General features: G+C 43.5%; 1 protein-coding gene across 8 annotated transcripts in view; it reads right to left on the minus strand.

Annotated features, from left to right (window-relative positions):
• The window catches only part of mpp7a (MAGUK p55 scaffold protein 7a), a 544,364-nt gene that overhangs the window by 329,775 nt on the left and 193,081 nt on the right, over nt 1-21,508 (minus strand). Inside the window, exon 1 of one of the 8 annotated variants that reach the window (XM_070881486.1) lies at nt 13,924-13,986. The exons of the other annotated variants lie outside the window; for them this stretch is intronic. The gene's annotated coding sequence lies outside the window, so the exon portion shown is untranslated. Of the gene's footprint in view, nt 1-13,923; nt 13,987-21,508 lie in introns of those variants that run through there. 8 annotated transcript variants of the gene reach the window in all.

The following is a 21,508-nucleotide window of genomic DNA, read 5'->3' on the forward strand; positions in this document are numbered from 1 at the left end:
ACAGCACAGGAGGAGATCATTTGGCCGAGCGAGTTTGCGCCAGCTCCTTTGAAGAGCAATCCAGTTTGTCCCACTACCCGGCTCTTTCCCCATATCCCTGCAATTTTTTCTCCAAGTATTTATCCAATTCCTTTTGAAGGCTATTACTAAATCTGTATCTCCCACTCTATCAGGCAGTGCATTCCAAATCCAAACCACTTATTGTGTAAAAAAGTTTTTTTCATGTCATCTCTGGTACTTTTGCCTATTACTTAAATCTGTGCCCTCTCGTTATCAACCATTCAGCCATTGGGAACAATTTCCCTTTATTTAGCCTATCTAAATCATTCATGATTTTAAACACCTCTAACAAATCTCCTTTTAGTCTTCTCTGCTCCAGGAGAACAACCCCAAGTTCGCGAGTCTATCCATGCAACTATAATCTCTCATTCCTGGAACCATTCTAGTAAATCTCTTCCGTACCCTCTCCAAAGTCTTTTGTCCTTCCTAAAGTGGGGCCAAACTAGTGTTTTATATAGGTTCCTGGCTTTTGTACTCGATCTCTTGAGTTATAAAGCCCAAGATCCCATATGCCTTATAAACTGCTTGTTAACTTGTCCTGCCACCTTCAAAGATTTGTGCACATGCACCCCCAGGTTTCTCTGTGCTTGCACCCTCGTAAAAATATTTTAAAGAACCAGGTTAAGGCAAGAGTGCATCTGTCTGTGCAGAATTACAGAAGTTCAGGGATTACAGGATCCTTCAGCAGAAGTATTAAATTACACAAGCAAATACAAATTTCACATACAAACAAAACCACCCATTTCAAGCCCAGGACACCCGAGAAGCAGCAAATTTTGAATCAGTTTGTGAAGAGTCCTGGTCTCCCTGGATTTTAGTTGTTTACAGAAACAGTGAAGCAGGTTTCGGCTTAATTTACAGCTGTTCTATTTGTACACTTCACACAGCAATCTAGTCAGACCCATGGTTGACCTGAATAGAAAGGGTGCAACAATATCAATAAATATTAGATACGGACGGGCAAAGAAAATAGTCCATCCAAAAGCATAGCTACTGATGACATTTATAATGATGTTGTTTCCTTTTTTAAAAAAAAAGTACTACATATCAATCAATTCTGATTTAATAAATGGTAGCACTATTACCTCCATTGGTGTTAAAAATAAAACAACAAGACCATTGTTCAGTTCATTTTCTTGATAGACACGTATGTGGTACCAATGTCTGCTTCTTTCATTACTTTTCTTGGTTTAATTAACATTACTGTGGTCAGTGCTTTGCCGAATTTTCATCACGAGTTCCTCTTGACTCCCAAAATGCCATCCTGAACACATCTCACTCTTCATTACATTTCCACTGCGCAGAAATCAAGACACAAGATAGTTTCCCACTCTAACTCATTCTTTCCATAATTTCAAAATTATGGAATTCGTTACCTCCTTCATATTTTCTTCTCTTCATAATCATCACGCTTTTCTAAAATCCATGTTTGACATCATGTAAAATTACTTTTTAATTCTCATTGTTCTCCCTTGGACCCTTTTAACATTGGTGGAGTCCAGCACACTCAGCCTTGGTATTGGTTTGTCAATCTTAAAACTTTCAGAAACTATGATCATTTTGTTTGTACAAGATCTCCTCCTGTCACAAAGATTTGAATCAACAGGTCTGAGCATATGCAACATACCCAATTTCCCAGAATGTACAAGAAATTCAATAAGATGCACTGATGTAATTTATTATTGAGTGTGTGTGTTTTGAAATATGTTTAGATGCGAGAAAAAAAAACAGGGATGTTTTGTATTTTATCATCCAGACAATGCATTAAGTGGAGTGAGAAAGAAAAATTCCTCATATTAATGCTGGTTAAATTTTTTTAATTAAATTTAATTTTGAAGCCAATAGAAATGCTCTAATTTCTCTCATCCATGTTTTATTGAGTGGGAAAATGTACGTGTTGTAATTGTTAACATCTGTGAGACAGAGATTCTTAATTGATAACACCTGAGAGAGACAGAGACAGAGAAAAAAAGAGAAGCGGCTAATCAGAGGGTGAAGGGACCTTTGGACTTTCATTATCCACCTTCAAAGGGAGCAAGTAGTGGTTGGGGAGTTGGGCACAGAGGAAGAATATATGGAGGATTAAGTGCAAAATCACCAAAACAGGAATATAGGGATTGAGTAGGTCGCTTCTTGGTAAAAGAAGTAGGGAGTGATGGGAGTGTGAGAGCCAAGGGAAGAGGTAAGTGGAAAAGTAAAGGGGTAGGAAACATAGTTCATGCAAGCATGTGGGGGAAAATATATGGGATTGGGGAGGGATTTGCAATGGGCCACATTTTCCCTGCAATCCCCTTCCTAAATGCAGTCTACAGCATTGGTGACTCCATTCCCAACCACACCACCAACCACCTCCCATCCAAAAAGGGAGAACAAAGGACAGAAACAGAAGAGGACAAAAAGAAACCGAAATAAATGAGAAAAACCAGAGGCGAAAGAAACAGGACCAGAAGAGCAGACAGAGAAATAAATAATAAGACAACACAAACAGGTGAGAGAGCATATTCTCCGGCTTACTATGTGCTGTACCATATTACAATAATATTTATCGTATATAAACATATGACTCATAGAAATGCAAGAGAACAGAATTACCAGAAATTAAGTACTGAAACTCAGCCGGTTACTTTCCATGGATAATGTTTTTCTGGGCCCAGCAGCACAGGGACTATAGTGTTCGATGAAGCAACTGACATCTGCATCTATACTTAGCCGTCTAACTTCCATCCCTGTCCCATTCCCTTATTTACTGAATGAGCTCATCAACACAGCATTAACTGTTTTTGTTATAAGTCTTTTGCATATCTCTACTTCTCCATAGGGATTAAAGTTTCTTGCAATCGCGAATCTTCCTTGAGGCTTGTTTATTTTGTATTCAAATGCTCCAGATCTCTACACACAGTCCAAGTTAAAGAGCTTACTTACACCAAAATTAACTATGCCTTCCAACATTTTTAAGACCCAGATTACATCTCCTTTCAATATTCCGAACCAGTCACTGACAGAAGCTTCAATTCAATTATTTAAATGGGTACTTGGAATCTAAAAATTCAATTTTTCACTGCCAGTAAATGACAACAGCACATCCCCTTCTCACTCATCATTCGCTGCCGAGGGGTTAGCAGAGAACCTGCAACAGTATGCTGTCTATCACAGTCAACATGGCTAGCAAGAGGTACTTGGCACAGCAGCACTGAAAACATCAACCTCTCGTTATCTTCCAGACATCACATCAAAGATCATAAACCTTCAGACTTCTTCGTTTCAGTTAATGCAGCTGGACATTGAAACAGTTGAGAGGTGGAGGAAAGATTTAAGTGACAAAGAAATTAATTTAATGCAATTTAAATTACTGATCCCTATTAAGGAGATAAAAAAGTTAATTATCCCAAGTAAACTGAAGAATCGGCAAAAATGGCCATGATCCAAATCATGGGAAGCATTGAAGTAGGAGAGAAGGGTACAACAAAAACTTGCATTTTTTTTTTTACTCGTTCACAGGATGTGGAAGTCACTGGCAAAGCCAGCATTTACTGCCCATCCCCAATTGCCCGAGAAGGTGGTGGTGAGCCGCTTTTTTTGAACCGCTGCAGTCTTTGTGGTGAATGTACTCCCACAGTGCTGTTATGGAGGGAGTTCCAGGATTTTGATCCAGCAATGATGAAGGAACGGCGACAGACTTCCAAATCAGAATGATGCGTAACTTGGAGAGGAACTTGCAGGTGATGGTAACCCCCATGCGCCTGCTGCCCTTATCCTTCTAGGTGGTAGAGGTCGCGGGTTTGGCAGGTTCTACTGAAGAAGCCGTGGCGAGTTGCTGCAGTGCATCTTTAGATGGTACACATTGCAGCCACAGTGTGCCAGTGGCGGATTGAGTGAATGTTTAAGGTGGTGGATGGGGTGTCAATCAAGCGGGCTGCTTTGTCCTGGATGTTGTCTAACTTCTTGAGTGTTGTTGGAGCTGCATTCATCCAGGCAAGTGGAGAGTATTCCATCACACTCCTGATTTGTGCCTTGTAGATGGTGGAAAGGCTTTGGGGAGTCAAGTGGTGAGACACTCCTTGAATATCCAGCCTCTGACTCTCCCTTGTTGCCATAGTATTTATGTGGCTTGTACAGTTCAGTTTCTGGTCAATGGTGCTCCCCAGGCTGTTGATGATGGGGGGATTCAGCAATGGTAATGCTGTTGAATATCATGGGGAGGTGGTTAGACTGTGGCTTGTTGTCTGGCACCTGTGTGGCGTGAACGTTACTTGCCACTTATTAGCCCCAAGGCTGAATATCGTCCAGGTACTGCTTCATTATCTGGAGTTGCGAATGGAACTGAATACTACAATCAGCTAATATCCCCACTTGTGACCTTATGATAGAGGGAAGATCAATGATGAAACAGCTGAAAATGGTTGGGCATAGGACACTGCCCTGAGGAACTCCTGCAGCGATGTCCTGGGGCTGGGATGATTGACCAACAACGACAACCATCTTCCTTTGTGCTCGGTATGACTGCAGACAGTGGAGAGTTTTCCTCCTGATTCCCACTGCCTTAAATTTTACTTGGGCTCCTTGATGCCACACTCAGTCAAATGCTGCCTTGATGTCAAGGGCAGTCATCCTCGCCTCTGGAATTCAGCTCTTTTGTCCATGTTTGGACCAAGGCTGTAATACTGTCTGGTGCCGAGTGGTCCTGACGGAACCTAAATGAGCACCGGTGACCAGGTTATGGTGAGTAAATGCCGCTTGATAGCACTGTCGCGACACCTTCCATCACTTTGCTGATGATTGAGAGTAGACTGATGGGCCGGTAGATGCCAGTGTCGTAGCTGTACTGGAACAGCTTAGCGAGAGGTGCGGCCAGTTCTGAAGCACAAGTCTTCAGCATGACAGCCGTGATGTTGTTGGGGCCCATAGCCATTGGTGTATCGAGTGTGCTCAGCTGCTTCTTGATATCACGTGGAGTGAATCGAATTGGCTGAAGACTGGCTTCTCTGATGGTGGGGACCTCAGAAGGAGGTCGATATGGGTCATCCACTTGACACTTCTGGCTGAAGATGGTTGCAAACGCTTCAGCCTTGTCTTTTTATTTCCGTTCTGGGCTCCCACATCATTGAGGATGGGTATACTCATGGAGCCTCCTCCTCCCATTAGTTATTTAATTGTTCACAAGCATGCATGACTGGATGTGGCAGGACTGCAGAGTTTTCTATTAATTGTGGGATCGCTTAGTTCTGTTTATAGCATGCTGCTTCCGCTGGTTAGCATGTATGTAGTCCTGTGTTGCAACTTCCCCAGGTTGGCACCTCATTTTTGGGTACGCCTGGTGCTGTTCATGGCATGCATTTCTGGATGACTCCTTGAACCATAGTTGGTCCCCTGGCTTGATGGCAATGGTAGAGTGAGGGCTTTGCCGGGCCAGGAGATTACAGATTGTGGTGGAATACAATTGTGCTGCTGCTGATGGCCACAGTGCCTCGTGGATGCCCAGTTTGAGGTGCAAGGTCTGTTCTGAATTTATCCCATTTAGCATAGTGATAGTGCCACACAATACGATGGAGGTGCCTTCAGTGTGAAGACGGGACTTTGTTTCCACAATGACTGTGCGATGGTCACTGCTACCAATGCTGTTATGGACAGATGCATCTCTGACCGGTAGATTGGTGAGAACGAAGTCAAGTAGGTTTTTCCCTCATGTTGGTTCTTTGACCACCGGCTGCAGGCCCAGTCCGGCAGCTATGTCCTTCAGGACTTCGTCAGCCCGGTCAGCAGTAGTGCCACCGAGCCATTCTTGGTGATGGACAGTGAAGACCCCATCCAGAGTACATTCTGTGCCCTTGCTACCCTTAGCACTTGTTCAAACATAGAGTACTGATTCATCAGCTGAAGGAGGGAGGGTGGTAATCACCAAATTTAGAAGGATGAGAGGGGATCTCACAGAAACTTAAGATTCTGACGGGACTGGACAGGTTAGATATGGGAAGAATGTTCCCAATGATGGGGAAGTCCAGAACCGGGGACATAGTCTTAGAATAAGGGGTTGACCATTTAGAACTGAGATGAGGAGGAACTTCTTCACTCAGAGAGTTGTTAACCTGTATAATTCCCGACCACAGAGAGTTGTTGATGCCAGTTCATTAGATATATTCAAGAGGGAGTTAGATATGGCCCTTACAGCTAAAGGGATCAAGGGGTATGGAGAGAAAGCAGGAAAGGGGTACTGAGGGAATGATCAGCCATGATTTTATTGAATGGTGGTGCAGGCTCAAAGGGCCGAATGGCCTACTCCTGCACCTATTTTCTATGTTTCTATGTTAGTGAGGAGGACTTTGCAGGGTCGACAGGGCTGGGTGTGCCGTTGTCGTGTCCATAGCCAATACCGAGGTCGATGCCACGTGGTCAGTCCGGTTTTATTCTTATTATTGTCTCTTGTAGCAGTTTGTTACAACTGAGTGGCTTGCTAAGCCATTTCAGAGGGCAGTTAAGAGTCAATCACATTGCTGTGGGTCTAGAGTCATGTATAGCCAGGCCAAGCAAGGGTAGCAGATTTCCTTCCCGAAAAGGACATTAGTGAACCAGATGGGTTTTTACGACAATCTGGTAGTTTTTAGGGGCCCAAGTTTCGGGCCGCGCCGCCCATTTTTCGTGCCACAAAGTGCGGCAAAAAAAACCTCACCTATTCTCTGGCTCCCTGCAGGTCCTCTGGAGCTGGGCGCGGCGCAATATGAGCTGGGGAGGCGGTTGGGCGGGGGCGGAGCCAGGTCCCTGCGCTGAAAACAGTGCCGGGACCTCTGCACATGCGCGCGACAGTGGGCGCGCATGTGCAGTAGCTCCAGGCGCCCCAAACTGTGGGAGGGGCTCGAAGCACGCAGCCCCTAGCCCTGGCCGAATGGCCCCACTGGGGCTGCGTGGATAAGGCTCACCTCCGACCTGACCGGACCTGATCCAACTCCCGCTCTCCCAACCCCGGCGACCCGACCTCCGCTCCCCCTCCGCCCCCCTCCGGCGACCCGACCTCTGCGCTCCCCCCGACTTGCGACTCTCTTAGCCCCGCCCCCGACCTCCGCGACCCTCCCCCCGCGCCACCTACCTGTAAATCCAGCCCGAAGTCTTGGGCCCAGCCTCCTTCTCTCCCTCTCTATCCTCTCCTGCTTCCTTCCCTCCCTTCCCCTTCCTTCTTCCCTCCCCTCCCCCTCTCCCTCCCTACCAACCCCCACAACCCTCACCCCCCTCTACCTCCCTCCTCCTTCCTCCCCCCCCTTCTCCCCCTTCCCCCCCCCCTCCCCTTGCTGTCAGAAACACAAACACTGACAGACAGAGCGTGAGACACACACAGAGAGACAGAGACACACTGGGGGGTCCCAGCACGCTGTTGGAAGACTCCCGGTGCTGCAGTCGGTAAGTAGAAAATGTTTTATTTATTGATTCTTTAATTTTTTTTAATTTTTTATTCATTTTTTTTTGGATTGATTTATTGGTTGATTTATTGATGTTTTTATCATTTATTATTGATGATGGCTCTTTATTTGTAAAACTGAAGTGTTTAATGTTTGTAAACTTCCCTTTAAACCCACCCGCCCCCCCGATTCCCTACGCCTGATTTGTAACCTACGCCTGATTTTCTAAGTGTAGGCAAGGTTTTTCTGAGCATACAAAAATCTACACTTACTCCATTCTAAGTTAGTTTGGAGTATGTTTTCACGACCTAAACTTTCAAAACGGGCGCAAGTGGCCAGACACGCCCCCTTTTGAAAAAAAATCTGTTCCAAACGCAAACTGTTCTAACTGACTAGAACTGGAGCAAACTAAATGCCGAGAAATGCAATTTCTAAGATACTCCATTCTAAACCAGTTGCTCCAAAAAGACAGGAGCAACTCAGGCCGAAACTTGGCCCCATGGTCACTAGCTGACATGAACTTTTTATTCCAGATTTATTTAATTAACTGAATTTAAATTCCCAGCTGCCGTGGTGGGATTTGTACTCATGTCTCCAGATAAATAGTCCAGTCATCTGGATTACTAGTCCTGTAACGTAACCATGACACTACCGTTGCCAGTAAATTTATAGTAAAGACATTGCTACAAGAAGTAAAGGTGGTGCACCAAAGCTGAAGTTCTTTGGATGAGTACAGAAATTAAAATTCAAAGTTGAACTTGGGGGGGGAAAAAAAAGTAAAGAAGTTAAGATAAAGCGGGACAAAAAAAAACCTGGTGGCATATCTGGGGCTAATAATACAGAAGAAAATCAAGACAAATATATGAGAAGTAAAAAGCTTTAGAAAGGAAAACAGAACAAATGAAGAACAAAGGGAACTAGTACACGATTGTAAAGAAGCATGAAAAATAAAAAAGTTAAAAAAATGGTTGGGCTAATTAGATAATAAAAATATTCAGATTTGTTGCAGAGCATGAAGGTATGGATAATTTGCCTTGGTTTTCACAGAAGAGCGAGGTCATGGAAATTAAACGGGAGAAGAATAATTAGATAGGATAACTATCGATAAGAAATAATATTGAAAACATTGGAGGTGAACAAGTGATAAAGGGTACCCGGGACCCTTATGGCATGCATCCTAGAATGGTGATGGAAGTCCGAGAGGAAATAACAGAGGTTCTGAGCACAATCTTTCAAAGATCCTTGGATATACAAGTTATGCCAAAGGACTGGAGGGTTGCCAATATAGTACCTCTGTTCAAAGGGGATAAAGAAATAAATCAGGTTAGCTATCAACCAGTCAGCCAAACATTAGTAATGGGTAAGCTTCCAGAGGCCACAATGTGGGATGACATTCTCACCTGGAAAGACATGGGTTAATTAAGGACAGCAAACATGAATTGAAAAAGACAAGTCATGCCTGACACATTTAATGAAGTTCTTTGAGGAAATAACGGAGTATATTGATAAATGAAATGCCATGGATGTGTTCCTCTCAAAGAGCGAGGAAGAATTTTTTTTAGTCTCAGGGTAATTAGGATATTGAATGACCCACCGCAAGTATCAGTGGAAGCAAATTCCATAGTAGTTTTTAAAAAGGGAAATGGATAAATATTTGAAAAATAAAAAAAATAAAAAGGATATGGGAAAAGAATACGGAAATGGAACTAAATGGACAGCTCTTTCCGAGAACCGGCACAAGCACAATGGCCTCCTCTGTGCTGTCAAGGTCTAAGATTCTAACTCCACATTATATATTATTCAAGATGAGTAAAAAAAATTTAATACACTGAAATGAAAAACCACTTTTGGAAAACCAACACAGGATAATGTCATCCAGGAGCCATTGTTTTCACTTTTATTCCCTATAAAGGGATGAAATACACATCAACCACTACGATTTGTATAGATATTATACACAAGGATAATGCTTCAGTTAAAGCTTAACATTTTAAAGCATTTATTACCAGTTATGGAATATACATATGTTGCACAACACAGGATAGTTCAAGTCTTATTAAAAAAGGAATCAGTGGAGATCAATTCCTAATCATAAAAGCCATGTTTAATAGAGCATTAAAGTTAATTATAAAAGTACAGACAACACAACTTCATGACAATTCACAAGCTCAGCTGTCAGTATTGTGGACTTTCCCTGTTTAAATCGTACAGCAATCAAAAATTTATAGCACACCTGTATTCAATTCCTTAATGCTGTGAGATTTATAGATTTTTGTCTGTAGATCGAGTCCACGATCCAAATACTAGCCAGCAATCAGCAGGCTGTATTCTCGATAATCAAAGCTTATATTGTATAACAGTGTAAAGGATTAAATACGGACAAAAAGTTAACCAAACTTATGAACAGCACACATATGGTATTGGTCAGACCTTCTTCACGAATCTTATTATAGTAGCAACCAGTGCATTCGACTATATATGTAAATGTATAATGTTTCCTTCTGCAATTACTTGACAGTGAATAGTTACTTCAACAATGAAAGAGATCAAAAACTAAAAATATATATTTAAAGAATGGTTAACATCACATTAAAAAAGTGGTAAAGTTAAATCATATTTTAAGGAGCAGGAAAATAAGAATATTACAATCCAGCCAATAGAGTTTGCCATTTAAGTCTTCAATTTACATATTAATTTTTGAACCACAGTCAAAACTTCACTAGACTGGGAAGTTAGTAAAATAAACTTTCTTGCTGGAATTTATAAAGTATTGAATTATCAGCTTTAAAAAAATTGATTACATATAAAATAATATGATATGCAACTCCAAATGATTAAAAAAGATAGTAATCTAAAAGAAGGGATTGGGATAAAATTACAAAAACAGGGGAAATCTCAAGGTTGCTGTTGCTAAATCCTGAGATCGGAGGCCCAAGTTTCGGGCCGCGCCTAGAACAGCGCAGCCACGACCTGGACACCCGTTTTTCGCGCCACAAAGTGCGCCTAAAAAAAATTTACGTATTCTCCGGCTCCCTGCTGGTCCTCTGGAGTCGGGCGCAGCACAGCACGAGTTGTAGGGGGCGGAGCCAGGTCCCTGTGCTGAAAACAGTGCTGGGACCTCTACACATGCGCGCGACAGTGGGCGCGCATGTGCAGTAGCTCCAGGCGCCCAAAACTGTGTGGGAGGGGCCCGAAGCACGCAGCCCCGAGCCCTGGCCGAATGGCCTCACTGGGGCTGCGTGCAGAAGGCTGCCTCCCACGCCCAGCTCCTGCTTCCTCCCGGCCCGACTCCCACTTCCCCCCCACCCGCGGACCCAACCTCGACCCGACTCCAACCCGCGGATCGGACCCGCGCTCCCCCGCCCCCCAACACCCGACCTGACCTCCCTCTCCCCTCCTCCCTCCTGCCCCCCTCCTCCCTCCGCCCCCCCCTCTCCTCCCCCTCACTGTCAGAAACACAGACAGAGAGTGAGAGACACACACAGACAGACAGGCAGAGAGATACACTGACAGAGACACACTGGGGGAGGGGGGGGGGGGGGGGACGCATCCCAGCACGCTGTTGGAGGGCTCCCAGTGCTGCAGTCGATAAGTAGAAAATGTTTCATTTATTGATTTTTTTTAAATAATTATTTCTTATTAATTTTTTTTGATTGATTTATTGGTTGATTTATTGATGTTTTTATCATTTATTATTGATGATGGCTCTTTATTTGTAAAACTGAAGTGTTTAATGTTTGTCAACTTCCCTTTAAACCCCCCCCCCACCCCATTCCCTACGGCTGATTTGTCGCCTACACCTGATTTTCTAAAGTGTAGACAAGGTTTTTTCGAGCGTACAAAAATCTTCACTGACTCCATTCTAAGTTAGTTTGGAGTAAGTTTTCACTGCCGAAACTTTGAAAACAGGCGTAAGTGGCCGGACAGGCCCCCTTTTGCAAAAAAAAAAATTCTGTTCCAAAGTGAAACTGTTCTAACTGACCAGAACTGGAGCAAACTAAATGCCGAGAATTTGAATTTCTAAGATATTCCGTTCTACACCAGTTGCTCCAAAAAATCAGGAGCAACTGAGGCTGAAACTTGGGCCCTATATTACTGGTTTGAGGCTGGCAGTTTGGGGCTGAGTTTTTAAGATAATACATATATATACACACACACACACACACACACACACACACAAACTGAGCAAGAGCTATATTGTTGATGATGCTGTTTTTCAGAGGAGACATTAAATTGAAGCCCTATCTTCCAGTGGCTCAGGTGCACGTTAAAAGATCCCGAGTACTACTTAAAAATATCCTGGCTGACTTTACGCCATCAAAAATAAAAGATCAACTTCTCATTCATCTCATGTCTGGTAGGATCTTGCTGTGCACAAAATGCCTACAGAACACCAGTTATTTATTTAGTAGAAATTAATTGCATATGCAGACATTTCTAAGTTGTCTGTCTTTGTTTGCAAACCAGGTCACATGCTAACTCCAGCCAAGCTGCACCCCAGACCTGTGCCAATGTTTCTTCGAACCAGACACGTGGTGCGCGAAAGTAGCCATGGGTGACGAAAGCTTCAACCCTCCCTCATTCCCCTCCTTTCCATGGGGAAATCCCCTGGGTTCTAATCAGAAGCACCTCAAGGTGACACAACTAAGTCGGAGTTTGGCAGTGTGGGGAATTGCGTCCACGCCCCAATGCTCCGTGGTGCTCCATGATGGTGTTCCAACGCACTACGCTGCCACCGCAGCTATTTTATCTCCAAGCATTTCTACAAACTACTAAACCACCGCAACAGATGTCACACAACACATTGCACAAAAAGGTTACTGTCCAATTCTGGCTGTATTTTTGGTGTATGTCCAACTTGCAGTAAATATTATTTTAAAAACACTTCACTCAAACTGAGTAATTTTAGCTGCAAATTCCTGTGAACAGGAATAAATAAAGGGTGTAGACGGAAAATGATCTGAATTATTGACTTCTGTCGTGTTCACAAAAATCAGTTAACAAATAACTTAAAAAGGCATCATGAGTTTTGAGTGGCTTAAAAATAATTTAATAAATGTGATAAATGTTTATGCATTGAAATGTTACACAAAAATTCAACAGTAGGCTTGAGTTCCGAAAAACACTTGGCAAATACGCACGTTTCAATACATGGAAGCAACTGGAATTTCAGCGACCAGAGTATACTTGCTCACTGGGGCTCAATTACAGCAAAGAAGTAAGAAATTCCAAATACATCAACCCTGAAGCTCAGGTCCAAATTCCAATAGAAAACTGCCGTCCAGAAGACTGAGAAGCTGTGCCAGGCGTGGCACAAACTCAGCTGGACAAGAAACCAGAACAGAACTGCATGTTCCAAGAGGAGGACTGAAAGTGCTGAAATCTACATTAGAAAACTGCAAGCCAATTTAACAATGACAGATTGATCAATGTTTGAGGGTGGAAATTAGTGGTCCCACAATTAAGAGACTGTGCACAACAATCACAACTGGAGAGTAAGTGATTAACGCTGATTGCACAATTATTATACTTCAAATTGTTGCTTATAAAATTCAAATACAATAATCACAAGGTTCCTGCCCTGGCTGGAAATAGTGTCCTTTGAGGTTACATAAATTATGGGCTGAAAATCCTACAAGATATAGTAACGTGAAATAATTTTAGGCCTTTTCAAGAACACTATTTTTGTAGAAAGCACAAATATCACACTGTAAAAGACATATGTAGGTGAAGACAGTTCATGATGAAGTGAGATGTTTTTATGTTTTCAGAGCAACTACTGAAATCCAACTATGCCTCTCTTTTCTGAAACTTTCTCAAAGATTTTTATGGGAGGGGGGCATGGATGTGAAGAACTCATTCCTTAAAGGGGATTTGTACCATAGAACAAGTTACCAGCTTAATAAACAAAGAGCATGTTTACATTACATTGACAACTGCAAACAGCTCTTGGTTTCTGAAATTAGTTAAAATTTATTTGAAGAATTCAATTGCCAAACAGAGATTTCAGAAGTTTCCAGTGCGGTCGTCGAATGGTTTTTGCACTGTAAATGTCACATTTGCCAGATTTGGCGGCACAGCAGCAGAGTTCTTGGAGCAGACACTTTCAGGAATAAAGCATATCCAAAAATATCATAAAATGTGTGAATGGACACCTCAATGTACAAGGGCCTCAAAATGAACATGTATCATTAAAGTGTTCATTCATAATGGTTTCATAAAATCTGTGTGTGTATGTACTTTCTTGACAACACCATTTAAAAAAATCTCTCCACTGTGGTATTAAATACTGCTTCAAAGTTACTTTTAACTTGCCATTTTTTTTTCTTCCAGTCTCAGAGGAACATCGACATCAATATCGATTTATCAGGTGCCAATCTCCAAAAGACTATTGGTCTCCAATGCAAATTGCAAGTAACCTCGATTGTTACCCATATTGGGCTCAATTTTCCCCAACCCCTTTTTTCGGCGCACTTACCCTAGATGCGCCGACTGTGTGCGCTGGAAACGGCGTGGAAAATACGTGCCCCCATCCTGTCTGTTCAGCCGAGTGTCCTGGATCCTGGTGCGGCGTACATAGTGCAGTGGGGAGGGGGCAGAGCTACAGCCCTGCATCGAAAACAGTGCCAGCAGCTGCCCGCATGCGCAGTGGTGTCGGGTCCAATGTGCGTGCATGTTCAGCAGCGACGAAACTTGGCACTCGGCTATTTTTAAAGGTAATTGCAGCTGGTTTTGTTTTCGTGCCAGAAGGAGAGCTCTGAACCGAATTAACTGCTGAATACAAGCAGCAGTGTCCTGTGTTTGGGATCATTGCAAAAGTGCTGTTAGTGTCTCAGAGCATTGCAAAAGTGCTCACCCCACCGATGCCGCGTCGGTCGCTCTGCTCCCCCCCACCCCGGTTCATTTGCAGCCACCCCTAACCCTGGACGACGGGACTCCCAGTGCACGTCTTGCCGCCTCTAGCCCAGGCCAAATGGCCTCAAGTACAAGCCCGCCCGCTGCCTTCCCGGGCCGACTTTAAAGATCGTGGCAGGATTTACTTGATTCCTATTAGTATTTTAATTGTTTGAGCTTTTCCTTGCAATGTTTGGTGCTCGGTTGTTTAGTTTCAGGTCCTCTCCAGTTCCCTTCCCTCTCCCTGGCTTAATGTCCGCCAACGTACTAATGTGCGGCGCTTTCTCAACTGCCCGTAAGGTTTTTCAGAGCTGGCCACATACGCTGACCTAAGTCGATTTGGACTAAGTTTTAGCTGACCAAAGTGGCATAAATGGCCAAAACTGGCATCAGTGGCTGGGAACGCCGTCTTTTGAAAAAAAAAAAAATCGGACCGAACTAATTTATTCTGGAGCAAGTTTATTAGGGAAAGTGGCTTTTTTTTTTAAAAAAAAAACTTACGCCAGAAAAACCAACTTACTCCAAAAAAATTGGAGCAAGTCATGGCCAAAATTGAGCCCATTATACTATTGCAGACACTTTTAATTAAATGGCAGGTTTACAGATCATAGGGCTATGATGTCTTCAGTTCCATGTAGGCCGTGCTGCTTATGTTTAAATTTACACATGTGGCTGACAGCAGGCGAACCAAATGTCCATTGATGGATGCACCCGATCGAATCTCACAGCATTGGAGGCCAATCAGCCCATGGTGCCGGTGTATGTTTTTCAAAGAGCTACATAATTGGTCTCACTCCTCTGCTCATTTCCCATAGCCCTGCAAATGTTTCCATTTGAACTAATTTGACAGAGCCACCAGAATAAAACATGAGCGTGGCAAGACAAAGCACACAGAGGACTGGCAGAGATCAACAGCATTAGAATAAAGAGGAATTCAGTAATATGAAAGATCAGACAGGGGAGAAATGCAAAACAGACTAAAGTGTGCTTGGACTCCATGTGCATAAATGCATGGAGCATGGTAAATAAGGTTGATGAGCTGCAGGCACAAGTAGCCACATGGGATTTTGATATAGTAGTAATAACGATGATCTGACTCAAACAAGGCGAGCATTGGGAACTTAGTATTCCAAAGCATTCAGGAAAGATAGGGAAGGGAAAAATGGAGGGGGTTGCAATATCTATCAAAGATACTGTTATAACACTGGAAAGGAATGATGTACTGGCAGGTTCAAAGACAGACTCGATTTGGTAAGAATTAAGGAACAATAGAGGAGCTATTCCGCTGTTGGGTGTATACTATAGGCCACCAAATAAACATAAGTACATAAGAATTAAGAACAGGAGTAGGCCATCTAGCCCATCGAGCCTGCTCCGCCATTCAACAAGGTCATGGCTGATCTGGCCGTGGACTCAGCTCCACTTACCCGCCCACTCCCCATAACCCTTAATTCCCTTCTTGGTTAAAAATCTATCTATCTGTGATTTGAATACATTCAATGAGCTAGCCTCAACTGCTTCCTTGGGCAGAGAATTCCACAGATTCACAACCCTCTGGGAGAAGAAATTCCTTCTCAACTCGGTTTTAAATGGGCTCCTTGGTATTTTGAGGCTGTGCCTCAAATAGTTGGAAGGAGATAAATTATCCCAATATAGACTGAAACTAATAGTGTAAAAGGTGAAGAGGAGGGGGAATTCCTGAAATGTGCACGAGAGAACTTTCTTGATCACTGGTTGTCAGACAGGAAGCAAAGAGTAGGAGTAAATGGGTACTTTTCGGAATGGCAGGCAGTGACTAGTGAGGTACCGCAGGGTTCTGTGCTGGGGTCCCAGCTGTTTACATTGTACATTAATGATTTAGACGAGGGGATTAAATACAGTATCTCCAAATTTGCGGATGACACTAAATTGGGTGGCAGTGTGAGTTGCGAGGAGGATGCTATGAGGCTGCAGAGTGACTTGGATAGGTTAGGTGAGTGGGCAAATGCGTGGCAGATGAAGTATAATGTGGATAAATGTGAGGTCATCCACTTTGGTGGTAAAAACAGAGAGACAGACTATTATCTGAATGGTGACAGATTAAGAAAAGGGAAGGTGCAACGAGACCTGGGTGTCATGGTACATCAGTCATTGAAGGTTGGCATGCAGGTACAGCAGGCGGTTAAGAAAGCAAATGGCATGTTGGCCTTCATAGCGAGGGGATTTGAGTACAGGGGCAGAGAGGTGTTGCTACAGTTGTACAGGGCCTTGGTGAGGCCACACCTGGAGTATTGTGTACAGTTTTGGTCTCCTAACTTGAGGAAGGACATTCTTGCTATTGAGGGAGTGCAGCGAAGATTCACCAGACTGATTCCCGGGATGGTGGGACTGACCTATCAAGAAAGACTGGATCAACTGGGCTTGTATTCACTGGAGTTCAGAAGAGTGAGAGGGGACCTCATAGAAACGTTTAAAATTCTGACGGGTTTGGACAGATTGGATGCAGGAAGAATGTTCCCAATGTTGGGGAAGTCCAGAACCAGGGGTCACAGTCTAAGGATAAGGGGTAAGCCATTTAGGACCGAGATAAGGAGAAACTTCTTCACCCAGAGAGTGGTGAACCTGTGGAATTCTCTACCACAGAAAGTAGTTGAGGCCAATTCACTAAATATATTCAAAAGGGAGTTAGATGAAGTCCTTACTACTCGGGGGATCAAGGGGTATGGCGTGAAACCAGGAAGGGGGTACTGAAGTTTCATGTTCAGCCATGAACTCATTGAATGGCGGTGCAGGCTAGAAGGGCTGAATGGCCTGCTCCTGCACCTATTTTCTATGTTTCTATGTTTCTATCAGTATATTTCCAGCCAACAAGGATGGAATCAGTGCTGGATCCAGTCTTGGGGAATGAAGTAGCGCAACTGGAGCATGCTTCATTGGGGAAGCATTTGGGAAAGTGATCACAATTATCATTCGGAAAAGGACAATGAAAAATCAAATGTGAAAATGTTCAACTGGAGGAGGGCTAGTTTCAGTGAGTTGAAAATGGATCTGGCCCTTGGAATCCAAGATTGGCAGGTAAAACAGCAAATGAGTAATGGGTGGCCTTCAAAGAAGAAATGGTTCAGGTAGAGGTTACACACATTCCCACAAGGGGAAAGGAAGGATATCCAAAGCTAAAACTCCAATGGATCACTGAAGATATAAAGATTAAAATGAGAGAACGGGTGGCTTAAGACTGTAGGAAGGTTCATAATATAGTTGAGAACCAAGCTGAATACACAAAGTACAGAGGAGAACTGAAAGTGTAAATGAGAGAGCACGAGAGTAGATCATCAGGTAACATAAAAGGAAACCCAAAATTCTTCCATTAACATACTGGGCCCAAATTTCTGATATCCGCTAGGACGGCGCACCTCCGAGAGGTCTGCCTATTTCGTAGAATGAAAAGCGCGGCAAAAACTTACCTCGCGATTCTCCGAGTGCAGCAGGCCTGTTCAGCAGTCAGCACGACGCAGCACAACGGCGGGGGTGCGGAGCTACAGCCCTGGGCCAAAAAGAGTGCCGGCAGCTGCATGCATGCGCAGTAGCTCCTGGCCCCCAGATTCTGTGTGCGTATGCTGCTGGCTGTGTGGGAGGGATCCGAAGCACGCCGACCCGAACCCTGGCCGAATGGGCTCCCCGCTGCAAGCATGGCTGACTGGATATCTCCCCAAGGCAAGATATATTGGAGGGGTTCCACAGTGGAGGAGAAAGTCACTGGCCAAATGGTCTCCCTCATCGCGGCCAGAGTGCCGATTTCCAGCCTGCAGCATGCAGCCCCTAGCCCTGGCCAGGCTCCCGAATGGGTAGGTGAGGTCGGAACTTTTTATTTTTTATTTATTGATTTAGTGATCATTTATTATTGATGATGGTTCTTTATTTTTAAAAGTGAAGTGTTCAATGCTTTGGAAAATCCCCTAACTTAAACCCCCCCCCCCCCCGCAAATCTCTGGCTACCTGCGCCTAATTCGAAAGTGTACGCAAGGTTTTTCTGAGCGTACAAAAGTCGACACTTACTCCGTTCTAAGTTAATTTGGAGTAACTTTTCGGTGCCTAAAGTTGCAAAACAGGCATAAGTGGCTGGTAACGCCCCCTTTTGAAAAAAAAACTGAATTGAAACGAAAGTAAACTAACTTACTGGAACTGGAGCAAACTAAATTCTGAGAATTGCGATTTCTAAGATACTCCAAACTAAACTAGTTGCTCCAAAAAAATAGGAGCAACTCCACCTGAAACTTGGGCCCATTAATAGTAAAGGGGCAGTTGAAGGAAGGGTGGGACTGATTCTGGACCAAAAAGGAGATTTTCTTGTGGAGGCAGGGGGCTTGGCTGAGGTACTAAATGAGTGCTTGCCATCTGTCTTCACTAAACAAGATGCTGCCAATGTCATAGTAAGAGGAAGTGGTAGAGAAATTGGATAGGATAAAATAGATAGAGGTACTTAAAAGGTTGGCAGCGCTCAAAGTAGAAAGATCACCCGGCCCGAATGGGAAGCATCCAAGATTGCTGAAGGAAGGAAGGGTGGAAACTGCAGAAACTCTGGCCAAAATCTTCCAATCCTCCTCAGATATGGGAGTGGTGCCAGATGACCGGAGGTTATCAAATATTGCACCCTTGTTTAAAAAAGGGGAGAGGGGTAAACCTGGTAACAACAGTCCAGTCAGCCCAACGTCAATGGTGGGTAAACTTTGAGACATTAATCCAGGACAAAATTGGCACTTGGAAAATAAATGGCAGTTAGCACGGATTTGTTAAAGGAAAATCATTTTGACGAACTTGATCGAATTCTTTGATGGAGTAACAGATAGGGTTGGTGAGGATAGTGCAGTTGAGGTGTATATGGAGTTTCAAAAGTCATGTGATACAGCACCACATGATAAACTTGTTAGCAAAATTGAAACCCATGTGATTAATGGGGCAGTGGCAGCGTGAATATAAAACTGGCTGAGGCACAGAGAGCAGAGTGCAATAGTGAACAGTTGTTTTCCAGATTGGAGGAAAGTATGCAGTGGTGTCCCCCAGGGGTAGATTTTCGGACCACTGCTCATTTTAATATATATTCATAACCTGGACTTGGGTAGAAAGGGCACAATTTCAAAATTTGCAGCTCACATGAAACTCAGAAATGTCGTAAAGAGTGAGGAGGTAATAGACTAAGAGGACAGAGACAGACTGATGAAATGGGCAGAAACATGACAGGTGAAATTTCAGCAGTGTGAACTGATTCATTTTTGTAAGAAGAATGAGCAGTGGCAATATCAACTAAATGGAACAATTTTAAAGCGGATGCAGGAAGAGATCTGGTACCTAAAAAAAAATCTTTGAAGGAGGAAGGACAAGTTAAGAAGGTTGTTTAAAAAGGCATACAAGATACTTGACTTTGTAAATAGAGGCCTCAGGTGGAGCATTGTGGACAATTCTGGGCACCACACTTAAGGATGTCAAGGCCTCAGAAAGGGTGCATTTACTGGAAGAGTACCAGGGATGTGGGACTTCAGTTATGTGGAGACACGAGAGAAACTGAGATTATTCTCCTTTGAGTAGAAAAAATTAAGGGGAAATTTGACAGAGGTGTTCAAAATCATGAAGGGTTTTTGCTAAGAGTAAAGAAGGAGAAACAATTTCCAGTGGCAGAAGGGTCAGTAACCAGAGGACACAGATTTAAGGCAATTGGCAAAAGAACCAGAGGAGACACAAAAGGAAAAATAAATTATGCAGTAAATTATCATGACTTGGATGCACTGTCCAAGAGGGTGGTGGAAGCAGATTCAACAGTAATTTTGACAAGGGAATTGGATAAATACCTGAAGGGGACAAATTTGCAGGCCATGTGGAAAGAGCAGGGGAATGGATGTAATTGGATAGCTATTTCAAAGAGCCGGCACAGGCATGATGGCATGAAAGTCGTCCTTCTGTGCTGTATCTATATATATATAAAATTTCCTTTGAAACATAAAAGCACTTCAAGGGTCTATAGCTTCATATCAGAATGTATTCAGTTTCTGGAACTATCTCCTCTGATGGATCAGCAATGTTGGCCACATTGCAACAAATGCTAGCTAGACTTATCGTACTAGAATCAACAGTAGTGTGTTTGCATTTCTTAAGAAATTTAGTGACAGGTACAATATACAGTGCCATGTCACTGTTGGGGTAACAGTCATGTTACTGCTCTGCTGTTTAGCACGATATTTCAAAAAATGATAGCTTTGGCTCAGTGAGAGCACCCTTGCCTCTGAATCAGAAGGTTGTGGTTCAAGCACCACTCCAGACATTTGAGCACATATTCTAGGCTGGCACATCAATGGAGCACTGAGCGATTGTTGCACTGTCAGAATTACTGTCCATTGATCACAGTTCTAGTTATTGACCCATCTAAAAAGTACATAAAAGCTATAAATTTATCAGTGTGTCATGAAGGAGGACATCATGTTGAAGTTGCACAGTGCTCTCGTCAGGCCATACCTCTTATAAAGGTGATCAGCTTCTATCACTGGCATATAAGGGAGATATTGAAGTTCTGGAATAGGTGCAGAAAAGAGGCATGATGATGGTCAGAATCTGAGGATTGAAAATACTTCGGCAATGACAATGGGCCCAAGTTTTGGCTTTCCCTTAGAATGGCGCACCTCCGAGAGGCACCCCTATTTCCTCGAACAAAAAGTGCGCCTATTACCTACTTCCGTATTCTCCGATATTTTTCAGACCTTTTCCAGGTCGGCAAAACGCAGCAGGAGCTGCTGGGGGCGGGGCCAAAGCGTTGTGCCGAAGAACTGCCGGCAGGGGGACGGGGCTAGATCACATCATCATATTAAGTGCCGGCAGCCTTGTGCATGCGTACTGCAGCAAATGTGCATGCGTAGTGGCACACAAACATTGGCACTCGGCCATTTTTAAAAAGGTACATGAAGAACAGTGCTGTTTGCTTTTGTGGAGCTGTGCAAAGGCTTGAGTGATTTTTTGTGCCTGAAGGAGTGCTTTTAGGAGTACTGTGGAAGAAATCACCTGCTGAAATCAGTGAGTGCTGTTTGTTGCTGCTAAACTTCCAGAGCAAGTGCTGCATTGGTGTATCCAAAATAAGGACTGTGTGTTTTGAAAAATCAGAGTGTCAATTCAATACAGCACTGGAACAACGTCCACCAAGAACAAAG

The sequence above is a fragment of the Pristiophorus japonicus genome, chromosome 5, assembly GCF_044704955.1.
Source record: "Pristiophorus japonicus isolate sPriJap1 chromosome 5, sPriJap1.hap1, whole genome shotgun sequence".
Lineage (NCBI taxonomy): Eukaryota > Metazoa > Chordata > Chondrichthyes > Pristiophoridae > Pristiophorus > Pristiophorus japonicus.